General features: G+C 42.5%; 2 long non-coding RNA genes across 2 annotated transcripts in view; one reads left to right on the top strand and one right to left on the bottom strand.

Annotated features, from left to right (window-relative positions):
* The window catches only part of LOC141421369 (uncharacterized), a 117,877-nt gene that overhangs the window by 16,271 nt on the left and 87,707 nt on the right, over positions 1–13,899 (top strand). The window lies entirely within an intron of this gene.
* LOC141421727 (uncharacterized) lies at positions 5,695–13,148 on the bottom strand. Its single transcript, XR_012446396.1, has 3 exons — positions 13,012–13,148; positions 10,231–10,385; positions 5,695–9,297 (listed from the first exon to the last, which is right to left on the bottom strand). It is a non-coding gene; the product is annotated as an uncharacterized lncRNA (long non-coding RNA).

The raw sequence follows: 13,899 nt of genomic DNA, 5'->3' as shown, positions 1-13,899 counted from the left end.
ATAATGTGGCAAGTGTTCAGTGGATGCTGAGCTGTGTCGTCTTGATCTCCCTCAATGACTCAAGTGACACTCCCACCAGCTGGGGGTGTTGGCTGCTGGTGGCTCTCAACCGAGTCTCTACAGAAAATGCCATTGAGGGAAGAATTGCTTCACTTAAGAAATGTCCTTTCCCCAGGGCAGCTGGTGACTGGACAATGCAAGACACAAAGGCTTGGGTCCATGTCTCAATGTGGAGCAATTCTGAATGACAGTTTCCTCTACAGAGTTCCTCATAGGATCATGCTAAAACTTTTGTGTGACTGTTGCACACTTCATCTTCTGTCTGCCCAATCCTATTTCCTTCACTCCTTTGGAGATTGTTCCTTAGAGAATTCTCAATGAACTTTCCAATGTAAATTTCCATCTGAATCTCTGATCAAGAAACCTGATCAATACATAGGTGCAAAGTATTGTGGGATGACAGGGGAGTTATCAAACCAGCCCTGGGTATTTGGGGAAGTAGAAATGGTATTGGGACTGGAGAAGAGTATGGGAAGATTCAGCAAGGGATGGCAAGGGCTTTCTAGAGAAGGAAGGGAGGCATGTGACTGGAGGTGGTGTGGGAGTTTGGCTCCTGAGATTGGGGACTTGTGCTCCCTACTAAGCACAGATTCCTCTATTTGATGTGGCCCTCAGAGTTCTCTGCCCTCTCCAAGGACCAGCACAACTAGAGAGATGAGGGAACAGATGCATTGGTCTAGGTTGCAGAAGTGGCAGGACTTACCCACAGAAAGGAGGAAAAGCAAGTGTGTAGTCAGTGTTTTGAGGCCTCTGGTAGGGGCAGAGTGGAATGTCAGCAGGAATTCCTGGATGAAGATCAGAAGGTGGCGGAATGTCATACATGAGTCTTTGGAGGACCGGTTATATCTGACTGATGTTGGAAGGGCTGGCCTTAACTCCTGGAGTTCCTTGACGTCATGCCTGGGCATGCACAGGGTGCAGGAAGTGGAGAGAGGAGCAGCATGCCTGCTGTGGCCAATGGGCTAGCCAAAATGAGCATCTGCTCTTTTTCTGGTAGGTGCCAGGGAAGAGAGATGAAGCCAGTGAGGAGCAAGATACCCAGAGGACAAGAGAGGCAGGGAGGAGCAGGTCTGAAGAAATGACCAGGCTGATGCAAAAGCCTGTAAATTAATTTTCTTAGTTTTTGTTATAAAACTTCAATTTCCTACCCCCAAAAGCTGCATAAAAAGAAAAGCAAGTAGCTTTAGTTTTCTAGGTAACTGAAGGTTCTGATCATGCTTATTGTTTCTACTAATATAAAATTTGTAAAATCGGAAGTTAACCCAAATAACTGGCATAACTGGTATGGTATATTCCAGGAGCTGTGCTAGGCAAGCTAACTTTATCTGCTAGTGGTTATACTCAAAGGAGAAGCAGCTCCTAAAATAATTCTCTTTAATGAGAGAAGTACAAGCAGAAATACTAGGTACTATATGAATATACCTGTGTTTTACTTTAATCTATTTTAGGAAATTTGGGAAGCAAAATCTAAACTGTCTATAAGTAATCTCAGGAAGTGCCAAAGGTGTAGGATCCAGCTCTCTGGTCAATTAGGCTTTCCCAGAGAACCTCCTCTTCCTTTCTAGTAATAGAGGGAATGTTTTGAACTCTCACCTGGAACTCCTGTTTTCTAACTTAGACTTCAAGTATGGAAGAAATGGAATGAGTTTATTACTGTCTTCAAGATCCCACCTACGTATGGCAAAGGAATTTTGCAGGTATTTGGAATAAACGTTCAGGCCCACATCATATGTGTGCCAATTTTGAGGTTAGAGCATTCCCAGAGAAGTGGAGGCAAATGAAATCAACATTACATCCTTTGAAGCTCAGCCAAATTCCCCAAGCTCCCCTTTTCTGAATTTGGTTGGAGGTGCTCCTCCTCCATGGCCACATTACCATGTACCTATCTGTCTCATTCAGTACTCACTACCCAGAATTGAAATCCTACATTTATCTGATTGTTTGGGTGTCATTTTAGGTCCAGCAAGAAGCAGACATTGAGAAGGAATTAGAAGACCAAGAGATTTATTGGGGACTGCCTCTAAAGTATAAGGGGTGGAGTAGCCAAGGAGAACCTCTAGATACCATGCTGGTCTGGCTTCTGTGAAAAGAGAGAGAAAGAAAGACTGGGTGGAAAAAGCCAAAGACTGTAGCAGAAGTGTTTTGGCCAGGCAGATGAAGAGCTGATGAGCCAAAGGTGCCCATTAGAAAATCCCCACCTTAGGCAGGAATGGGCTGGCTGGCTACAAAGACTGGCCTTGCTGAGCCGTTGGCTGGGAGCAGCCTAAACAAAGTGTGACCTTGGCATTCATGGAGGTCACAGCTGGGTCCTCCATTTATGTTTCCTGCAGCAGGTTCTGTCAAAGATCCAAGAGATGTGTTTCCATGGCCACCATAATCCTCCATTAAGACAGGGGTTTTTCAGGATATGGACTGATAGGACATATCTCTGCATTCTGAGAGCTTGCCCAGTGAGCAGGTCTGGCACACAGAAGTGCTTGATAAATATTTTTGAAGCATTATCAGGAATTTCCTTGCAGAGATTTGAGTTGGATGAGTAGTTTGAATTAATTTGATAGGAAATGGAAAATTATTGAAGGTTTTAAGAGAGAAGATTAAGAACCACATGTAAAGAAGACGCTGACAGCAAAAGATCTTGAGGTGGTATCTTTAGGATTTGGAAACTTGGCTGTGGACTTTGGTTGGGAGGTGAAGAGTTAAAGATGACAATGACATCTCCAACATCCCTGCATGCATGGAAGGAAGAGGAGGTGGCATTTCAGGGCCAAGTGCTTTCTGGTGTTAGATTTGCTGAGCTGGAAGTACTCTTAAAACATCCAGGTAGAAGTGTACAACTGACAGTGAAAACTGCCTGTCAGGTGCTTGCTGGAGAGGGTCAAGTTAGAGCTACATATTGAGAAAAAGAGGCAATGAGACCAAGGTGAAAATAGACAATGGAGTTCAAAGATTAATTGAAATGGACCTGCTGCATGTTTTGCAGACAGTTGGTAAGCCATTTATGCCTTCTTTTGTAAGTTTGAATAAAGCAGAGTGCTACTGTTCACTTCTATTCTTTTGATTCTTTGGTGAGAGGGATTTCTCTTCTCTGTTTTTTTCTCTACAATCGTGAGCTTTCTAAGACTGTCTTTTCACTTTTGATGCTCAAAGAACAAGCACAGTGACGTGCACAAAGTTTGTGAACCCCTGAAGGGTACAGATCTTGCTTATTCATATCTGTTTTGTCTAGAGTCTAAAATGATACTTAGGCAATAGGAGGTACCTAGTTAATATACATTGAATTGAATTACTTAATTTGTATAATGTTTTATAGTTTAGTCCTCAAAGATACTCTGTAACTCTTTTTTTTTTTTTTTTTTTTGTGGGATGCATTTTATTTGGGAAGTCATTTTTTCTAAAGATTGATAAAGCTCTCTGTAACTCTTAATTCTCACAACAATGCTGGGAACTTTTATCACTCCCATTTATAAATGAGACAGCCAAACTTCAGAGAGGTTAAGTCACTCACTTAAATTCTAGAGTTAGTGAGAGACTGTATTAGTCAGGAAAGTGTAGATATGCTTAGTAGCAAGCAAGACTAAAAAACTCAGTGGCTAAACAACATGAAAATTTACTAATTATGTGTGCGAAGTTTATTGTGGGTCTGGGAAACCCTCTGGAGAAGTGATGGTCCAGAGTTCTGGGCTTTTCCAATCTTATATCAAGAAGTGTTTTCATAATTGCTTCAGAAGAGCATGGTGAATCATGCACTGGTTTTAAAATGCTTCCACCAGGTAGAGAGTCATATCTCTTCCATTCACGTTTCTTTGGCTAAAGTAGGCCCATGACCTCATCTAATTTCTAAGGAGGTGGGTAGGGCCGTGCTTGGAAGGCTGACTGAAACCGTTGGCGAGTAGTTCTAGCATCTATCACAAAAGCAGACCTAGGTCTTGAACTTTGGTTTTTGATTCCAAATGCAGAGCACGTCTTACTCTTTGCCTCATGTTTTATTTTTTATTACTAAATATATTCAGAAAACCATCCACATTCTACTTCATTCTCCATCCCTTCATTCTACTTCCTCTTGCCACAGGCCTAACCTCTGCTTCTTAACACTGGGTAGTAGAATATAAAGACTCGAAGAGACCCAAGATATCAGAGAGACCTATTTTCTTCTTAGGGATAGACACAGGGTTTACACACAGAACAATATTTAGGTAGTGGACCCAGAAATGCTGGATCTTGCTAATTCAATTACTTCTCTTCATCTTGAGTTTTCAAAAATGAGAACTATCCCAATGGTGTGTCATTGCTGTTAGCTGGGACAGTACCTCCTATTCTCCAGTGGTGTTTTCCAGCAAAAGCCAGATCTGCTAGAGACATACACTAGTTTTCAGGCCTCATTAAAAAAAAAAAAAAACTTGCAATAGTAGGAATCTTTCTGTATAGCTATCCTTAACTCAACTAGCAAAAACACTTTGTCTTTCTTATTATGCGTATGTCCTTTCTTCAACAAAATCAGTGACAAGGGCAGAACGGGACCTGCCTGAAACTGAGGAGAGGAGGGGGGAAGCGTGGGGGAGGGGGGGCAGGGTGGAGAAATGACCCAAACATTGTATGCACATGTAAATAAACATAAAAAAAATTGAAAAAAAACTTATATACAAGTTCAAATTCAGATGCAGGGATTATACTCCATTATGTCCACTCTTATGAAGACAGAATCCAATATGACCAGGACTACCAGGCAGTACAGACAGAGGGGCACTGGTATGAAGTGGGATAGACAGAAAGACACACACGGAACTCCTTAACCACTATATGTGGTCCAGTACAAGTCTGAGCACATGGCCCATCACACTGAACTTCTGGGGATGAGGATTTGCCCTGAGAACTGAGATTATCTTCTCTACTTACCTGTGTTTTACTTACAAGAACATGGAGGCCCTTAGATGTTTGGAGTTCATAACTGGTTACAGGTTGAGCTGCTTACCTTCTAGTCTAGTCTGCCCTTTGATGTATAGCTTGAAAAATTTCTGAAGCAGAATAAAGTCTCCAGGGTCTATCATTAGAATGACAACAAACTCTAACATAGATCACTTTTGTTATGTGCCAGACCTAAATGCTGAGGTTATTTTATTTAACCTCACAAATTTATGGAATAGGTGCTTTAAACATCCTGTTTTGACTGAGGAAGAATGTGTGGTTCACCACAGGAGATGGGTTTGTTCATCTTGTCGTATCCCTACAGCACAGTATACATTAGGTGCTTGATATGTATTTGTTGAATGAAAAGCTCAAGATTATTGTGGAACCCAGGTAGGCTGACTTGTAGGCTCTCTCTCTGAAACATTGCATTATAATGCGACTGCTTGTCTATGTTTGACACTTACGAATTATGACCTATATAGTGTTTCATTGCTCATTTGTTGCCTTCTTTTCCCTCCAACCCAGCACAACTGTATGAACTTCTTCTTCTTCTTTTATTCATTTATTCACATGTGCATACATTGGGTCATTTCTTCACCCTGCCCCCTCCCCCTGCTCTCCTCCTCCCTCCCCCACTCAGTTCCAGGCAGGTCCTGTTCTGCCCTTATCACTAATTTTGTTGAAGAAAAGACATAAGCATAATAAGGAAGACAAAGTGTTTTTGCTAGTTGAGTTAAGGATAGCTATAAAGAGAGATTCCTAATATTGCTTTCGTGTACCCATGTGTTACGACCCATGTTGATTCAACTCTAACTGATCTTTACACTGGTTCGTGATCCCCTGCTCATGAAAACCTCTGCAGCTTTAAGGTTTCTGTATTAGTTCCTCTGGAGTGAGGACATCAAACTCTTTCATGTTTTGGGTTTTCTACCTATTACTTCTTGAGAGACAGAGATGATGCTTGGTTTCTCTCTCCTGCATTGAGTTTGCTCTCCAAAACCAGTGAACAGCAGGTGTGAGTTGCATGTCAATTGCTTGCTGGGCCACAGAGTTGTTCTCAGACCTCAGGAAGATGGGGGAAAGACTGCTGCAAGTTTGGGCAGCTGATTTTAACTTCCCTGGGGGTGCTTCCATCTCTCCACACACCTCCTTCAGGAGACCGAGCCAGTGTACTTTCTGTGCTCCACTAGGGGGATCCAAATGCAAACAAAACACCCCTCCCAGCTCCAAAGGCACTGGGATCCCTACAGCAGCGCACAGGAGCAGTGAGTTGGCTGGGGCTAATCTCTCATCCAGCACCTTTGGGCCCCTGCTCACTCTGCTTTTTTCTTGCCTGATGGCAGCTTTTATAATCAGGGCTTTGGAGTGAATTTCATCCGTGCGGGGCCAGCACTGCTCAGTTCTTGGGATCCCTGTGGCTTCTGCCAATGCTGACATATGGATTTGTCTTAGGAGCAGAAAAGATGGATTTTGAAAGGCTGCCAGTCCAGTGATGAGGCAGCTCAGTTTCACATGGGAAGCCCTGACACCAAGATCTAGTAAATGAAGAGTCCTTTATCTTTCTCTGCTCCCTTCTCCTTTTGAAAACCAGGCGGCTGCAACCATTTTGATATTTCAGTGGGAGGTCATTCAAGTTTTAATCTTCCTGTTCTACACTAATGGAAATGGAGACTTGGTTCTTGCAAGGGCAACCAGACTTGTAGAGACAAGAATGATTTGTTTTGACAATGAACCTGACAGGGATGGCTGTGTTTGTGCAATGTCGAGCAGTTTTATTTTACTAGTGTGTTTTAACACTGTGCCCTGGATCCCATTTCTCTTTTTGGACAGCTTGAAGCATGCTCCAAGCATTTGGGATAATTTTCAGTGATGTGTTTTCTGTAATAAAATTGGATGCAAGTTATTTCTTCTTTTCTGTGATCTCTAATGAAATTGTTTGATTTAGTTTTTGTTTCAGAGCTTTGTTTCTTTCATGATCTGATCTTTTCCTTGAGGAAGAATGACATTGATGGTCTCAGAGAAATGTGTTTACTGTACTGGGGTTTGAAGAAGTTTTAGAGATACTAGTACACTGGTCTAGACTAATAAAGACTCAAATTCCATGGACTTAAATTCTCTTTGCATTAAAAATGGGCACAGAATTCTGACTGACATTGAATCCAGTTTGGAACAAATCATTCCATAGAAATTTCGCTCTGGAGGAGTCCCTAGAGATATTCTCGTTTTACACCAGATGTGAAACTGGGGCTAGGCACAGTGGCATACTCCTATAATCCCAGCTACTCGGAAGGTAGAGTTGGAAGGATCTTGGTTTGAGGCCAGCCTCGGCAAAAAGTTATCAAGCTTGCTGTGGTGGTACGAGCCTGTAATCCCAGCTATGTGAGGGCAGCAGGTAAGAGGATCCCAGTCTGTGGCTGGCCCTGGGCAAAAATTTGAGACCCTACCTGAAAAACAGCGAAAGTAGCAAAAAAGGGCTGGAGGCATAGCTTAAGTAGTAGAGCATCTGCCTAGCAAGCATCAGGGTCCTGAGTTCAAAACTTGGACCTTAAAAAAAACAGAAAAAAAATGAGTAAACTGTGGTTCAGGGGAGCTATGCCTTGCTTGCCACAAAGCTGGTTAGTTGCAAAGCTGGGTAGTTGGCATCTGGTCATCACTTTTCATTTTCTCACAGATTTTTGTCTGAACTGAAGGGGAATGTACTCCTTTTCTTCCCATGCCTTTTTGTTTTATATTAGTTTGTCAAGGAAGCATCTGGAATAAAGGAAGTGAATCAGGGAGAGAAAAGACACAAAGACTTTGACCACTGTGTGATTGAGGTGACTCGGTAGCCTGTGACCTGTGGAGGATGTGGAGGCACATGGTGAGTGGCTCTGTCTGCAGCACACCAAAGGTCAAAGGATTCTGGAGGTTGAGTCCAAGAACAGAGGGCACACTAAACAGAAAAGTCTTGCTTCAACAGTCACTTACAAGATCATTGTGTAGAAGACACTGTAGAATTTCTAGAAAATAGCACCGGGCATTTGCACACATTCTTTACATTCTCTGAGCACTTTCCCACACATTAGCTCTTGATTTGATGCTTCCTTTTTGGGCCAGGGATCTTGGTGACTCTAGCTCACGCAAGTGTTGAGAGGATGTTTTTGGAAGAGGCAGGTGGGGCACTCACACAACGCTAGGAACCAGAGCTGCTCTGGAGGCAGGATGGGCAACCAGAAGGAAAGGGCAGGCTCTTCAGGGTTCTGTCTTTGCTCTGCATGGTGCTGACTGTTTTTAGGTTGTGTGTCACTCTGCTGAAGATCCACATTCCAAGGTGAGGGTGTCTCATTGGCCCATTCTAGAGCATACACCTTCTTTAATAAGGGGACTATCAAGGCACCCTGTTCTGAAGACCCATCAAAGTTGTGTCTAAGTAAAAATCTGGGAGCTGTTGCATGAAGAAAGGGGAATAAACAACACGCCCCATACAAGCCCTGTGAGGGGGGCATGTGATGAAGTCATTACCGCCATGGTATAAATGGGAGGCCTGAGACTCAGAGATGTGAAGTGACTTTCCCAAGGCCACACATCTACACATATGGTTCTAGATCCTGCTCTTTCCACAAAAAAGGAGCAGGCTAAGTCTGCATTCAACTCAATCCATTCTTCTTTCAAATTGTTTGCATCACCTCTCTTTATACCCTTCTCCACACGAGCCCCATTACCTGGATTTTTGACCATGAGACTCAAGATTTTACTTCACTCCAAGATCCTTAAAGTTCCAAATGTCAATGTAATAAACTGAGGAATATCTCACTCCATTCACGAATGGAAAGAGTCACAGTCAGTTGGCATTCTGGATACCAGGTGAGTCCTCTCCCTCTTCTGATTCCATGGAGTCACTAATGGGGTCAGGGATCTGGACTTTGTAGAGCAACGAATTGAGGAAGCCATCTGTGCAGGGTTCTGTGAGATGAGCTCTGTGTACAGGTGGGCCTGGCCATGAAGTTGCCACCTTAGCATTGTTTAGAAAAGAATGCACCTTTAGGGATAATGGTTTAAAAAATACAAGCTCTCAGTTGTTTATGAAAAAGACGCCCACATTCCATTGCTTAGTTCTGTGCCACTTATGATGCTCGAGTGATCGATGTCCACGGAAGACTGAGTCTCTGGGTCCATGGGAAAGCACGCCATGCTCTCTAGTGATGTCTGCTAAGGGCAGAGAGTGGAAGGCGTGGCTGAGTGCTATGGATTTGATGTCTCTGATTTAAGCTCTGCCTGCTCTTCTCTCAATTTACCATTCTTGCTTCATCTCCTCTTCTTCCTCTGTGCTTTCTTTACCTTCTGGAGCTACGGCTTAAAAGGAAAAAAGGAAATTAGCCATCTGTTTCTTTAGATGAAATTGCATGCAGAAGTCCAATGTGTAAGACAGATAAGAACTGAGGTACTTTAGAGATGTAATGGCAGATCCTTTAGAGTGCACTGTGGCCGGGATACTCTGCTTTGGATTTTGTGGGGGCCAATGCTCTAGTCACATCTGTTTCCTGCTCTCCCCTGGACATGCTCCATCCTTCCCTGCTCCTTGCTTTGCCTCTTCCAGTTCCCTTAACCTGAGTTGATGTCCTGTGTGACCCCCAAAATCCTGGGGATCACGTCTTTCCCAAATCCGCCCCACTATCCTTTAACTGGACGCATGGTGTCTGACAACCATAGCATATTCTTCAGTTTCTCTCATGGCTTTTAGAGTGGCTCATTTGTGTGCAGTTTGCTCTGTTTGCGGTAGAAGCCTCTGTATGGGTTTGTGTGATGGGCAATCAGAGGTCTACTAATTTTGGTAAAAATGATAATACTTTTATATAAAGAGGTTTATTTTGTTTTTCAGGTGTTGCACACTCTTTGTGGTTTTCTATATCTTAGATCTATCTTCTTGAAACCTGTCTGGACATCTTTTTGTTTTTGCAAAATTGAGTCATAGTATTATTGGTTTCAGAGTTTCTGCAATGGGTTAATTTAATTTCTACAAAGTACTTATAGCACAAAGTATGTGCTCAGTGAAGATTAGTTATTGCTATTATTGTAATCATTTTGATCTCAGCAACTATTAGGATAGCAGCTCTTCTCTTTCTGGACTTCATGCCTAGGCTACTGCTGAGGGGAGGCCTGCATTTGCTTTTCACTGGGATGCACAAGGAAGTGAACCTTTTGACTCTTGGCTTGGGATGTGGGGTACCTGAAGTGAGAATTGGTCATGGCCTTGTTCACAATCTGAGAACATTCACACTGTCACACCTGTTTGGAGAAGCTTGAATTCCACAGCAAAGCTCACATTTCCCAACCCCAGCCTGGGAAGAGCTTGACTTGAATAGTATTCCAAAGGCTTCTTCTTCATAACTGAGTGACTTCATTCAGGAACTGGCTTCTCTGGGGAGTGAGTGATACAAACTCTGCCAAAAGGCAAGAGAAAGCTGTGTCAGCTGTAGCCTGGGTTCTCCTGGGGTGCCTGTCCCCAGCATGTGCCTTAAGCCCAAGCAGCAAAAGATCATCCTTTACTAAGGAGACCAAGAATTGCTCAGGGAATTGCTCTTTTGAGGGGAATGTTGGGATGCGAGGTCCTTGACTGGAATCAAGTGAATTTGCAGCCTGACCTTCTGAAAATGAAGAATCTCTGTGGATAGGAAGGGCTTTGGCTATGTCTTAAAGTATGCTTATGATTTGGGGTGCTTTGTTTCTCCTTTGTCCTATTTGTTGGCTTCTTTAATTGGTGAACAACTTGCACTCCTATATTTACTGTGTTCTCTCTTACCTTCAGGCCTCTACCCAGAAAATTCACCTCTCTTGTTCTTCCATCTTCCATATCAGCTCTTTGGGCTTCAGTTTACATACCATGACCCCAGAGTCTCTCTTGAACTCCCAAAGACTTTGGAGTACTCTCTTTTCCTTCAGCCTCCATCATGAGGCTTCTAAAACTGGGGTTTCTTGCCCTATTTCCTTATCTGCCTTGCTCATTGGAAAGTTACCTGCAGTTCCCCAGGATCTGTGTTGTTTATTCATGGTTGTAACTTGGGGTCCTGGCTGGGGACTTTGTCAAAAAGGTACAAAGTAATGAATGTAAACATGAGTCAATAAATGAGTGGATAAAAGAATCAAGAATAAAGCATGGGTGCTGGTGGCTCACATGTCTAATCCTAGCTACTTGGGAGGCTGAAATCTAGAGAATCATGGTTCGAGGGCAGCCTGGGCAAATAGTTCACAAGACCCCATCTCGAAATAACCAGAGCAAAATGGACTTGAGGTGTGGCTCAAGCAGTAGAGCACCTGCTTTGCAATTGCAAAGCCCTGAGTTCAAACCACTGTCCCACAAAAAAGAACCAAGAATAAATGATTATTTCTGTTTAACTTATTTTTTATGATCTTACTCAACCAAGAGATGGTAAGGAGTGACACAGAACAGATATTGTTCCACAGTGGTACCTTTTTCAATAATGAAATTATTTCCATTTTTGGGATAGACAAACTCTTGTAGGACTTTAATGGTGACAAGGAAAGGCCCTATTTATCTTACTTTCCTCTTCTTTCTTTAGGGGTTATTGGTTCCTTGGGAAGAATTTGAAAACTATTGTCCTTAAAAAGATAGTCTTTTTCTGAAAAGAACTGAGCAAAGAGACCACCATATAGCTGGGGCCTTACTCCTTATTAGCAATAGCCAATAGCATTTATGACATAGAAACCCCGGGGCAGTTGCTCTGCTAAGTGTTCTATTTGTATCAAATTTTCATCTTTATAATAATCTTATATAGTGTGCACATGCATATTTCTTTGTATTTTAGAGAAGGGGAAACAGAAGTGTACAGAGGTTAAATAACTTGCCTGGGGTCCTGAAACTACTGAGTAGCTGGATTGGGAGTCAAACTTTGAATTAGATGCCTCTAGGAGCTGAGGCCTAAGCAGCCACCCCCAGCCAAGCAGCAGAACTGCCCATAAGAACACCTGTGAAGATGGTGCTAATCCCTCACAAGTGTTTAAGCTCCTTCATTCCTCACACATCCATGAGAAGTGAGAAGTCTCATTGCCACATTACAGTATTAGCACCAGCATGGCTCTATGCCCTTCTCAGTGGGTTTTCCAAGCCACCTACTACCAACAAGGGGGTCAAGTAGAAAGTATCCAGTTCAACTTTGCCTTCCTTTTGTGACAAGACAACCTTCCTCTTTTCTTTTTTCAAGAAGTATATTTTACCTGGGGCCAGTGGCGCTAATTAAGCTTGGCTGCCTCAGCAGGATAAAGTAAATTGACCATTCTATGTTTTGGAAGCAAAAGGTGGAAAGCAGCTACTTCCCAGCTGACTGTACATTGAAGGGACAGATCCCTGTTTCATAAAAGTTGTTTATCAAAATTGCTCTAGAGGAACCCAGGAGAGAAATCTGGCATAAGCCCCAGAGCAAAATAAAGATGTTTGAAAATCTTTTCAGAAATCATAATTTAGATACATTTTCCACCAGCCCAATTTCTGCCTATAACTTGTGAAAAATATGACCCTGTCTCATAGGTTCCCACTGCACAGGACAGACCAGAGAATGACAAGTAGATAGGAAGTGTGTGGCCTTTCCCAATGGACCATTCAGGACCTCATTGACCCCCTACTGACTAGGCTTTCTGAAGCTAAGAACCCTGTGGTGAGAGAAACTTCTATAGTGGTTTCCCTCATCTTCCTTCAATGGGTTCTTGTGTGCTATGGAAACAGAAAGTTTCAGCCAGAATAGTCAGAAAGGGAAGGAACAAGGGTGGTGGTATCCTTTTTAAAAATTAAGGTAAGATTGTGACTGTGTGGTATCCATTAGGTTGTTCATAGTATTTAGGTTCTGTTATGGGCCTTTAGTAGGATCACACTTTCTTCACCTCATTAAATGGAGGCATTGTGGTGGGCTGGGGATGTAGCCCAATGGCAGAGCACTTGCTTAGTGTATATAAGGCCTTGAGTTTGGAACACCAAAAAGCAATAACGATGGCAACAAAAGCAGAAACACCAAAACAAACAAACAAAAAAACAAAAGAAAAAATGTTAGGTATTACCTGTGACTTGCTGTGATCCACGAAATGTGAGAGAAGGTGACATTTATGTATCTGTTCTGGTAGGAAATATCAAGAGCCAGGATGGATTGCCTGTTCTCTTTTGCTGTGTCATAATGACAGGCAAAATCTGAGATTGTGTTTGGGTGTGATGGTTAACTTAATATGTCAGCCTGACTTGGTTGTGGTGTCTAGCTTTTTGGTTAAATGCTAATCCAATGTTGCTGCAAAGGTATTTGTTTTTTTTAAAGATGAGTTTGACATTTAATGTTCAGGTCAAGTTATAAGGGACCATGAACCTGCCAGATTCAAGGGCCAGGCTTGGCTCTTATGTGGACTGAATTATGCCCTTCCAAATTCTTATGCTGAACCCCTAACTCCAATGAGACTGCATTTGGATATAAGGCTTTTAGAAGGTAACTAAGGTTAAATAAGGTTATAAGGGGGTGGGGCTCTAAACTCAATAGGATAGGTGGTTTTATAAAAAAGAAGAAAAGAGAGATCTCTTTCTTTCTGTAATATGTGATGACATAGTGAGAAAGTGTCCATCTGGAAGCCAGGGAGAGAGGCCTCACCAGAACCTGATCATGCCAGGACTTTTAGCCTCAGAACTGTACACAAATAAATTTATGTCATTTAACATACCCAGTCTGTGATATTTTGCTATAGCATCTTGAGCAGACTAAGACAAACTCTTAATAACAGAAAACATTAAGCAATGATTTACTGTAAAGGTTGATATTCTTATGTGAAAGAAGACCAGTTGTTTACATGACAGGGAGAACCTGGTGGCCTTATAGAATCATTAACAAGCCAGCCTCATTCTGTCTTTCTGCCCCAAGCCTTTTATCTCAAGCTTACCTCTTGGTCCAAGATGGCTGCTGGAGCTCT

Source organism: Castor canadensis, chromosome 3 (genome assembly GCF_047511655.1).
Source record: "Castor canadensis chromosome 3, mCasCan1.hap1v2, whole genome shotgun sequence".
Classification (NCBI taxonomy): Eukaryota; Metazoa; Chordata; class Mammalia; order Rodentia; family Castoridae; genus Castor; species Castor canadensis.
This window is presented reverse-complemented; position numbering and strand designations above follow the sequence as displayed.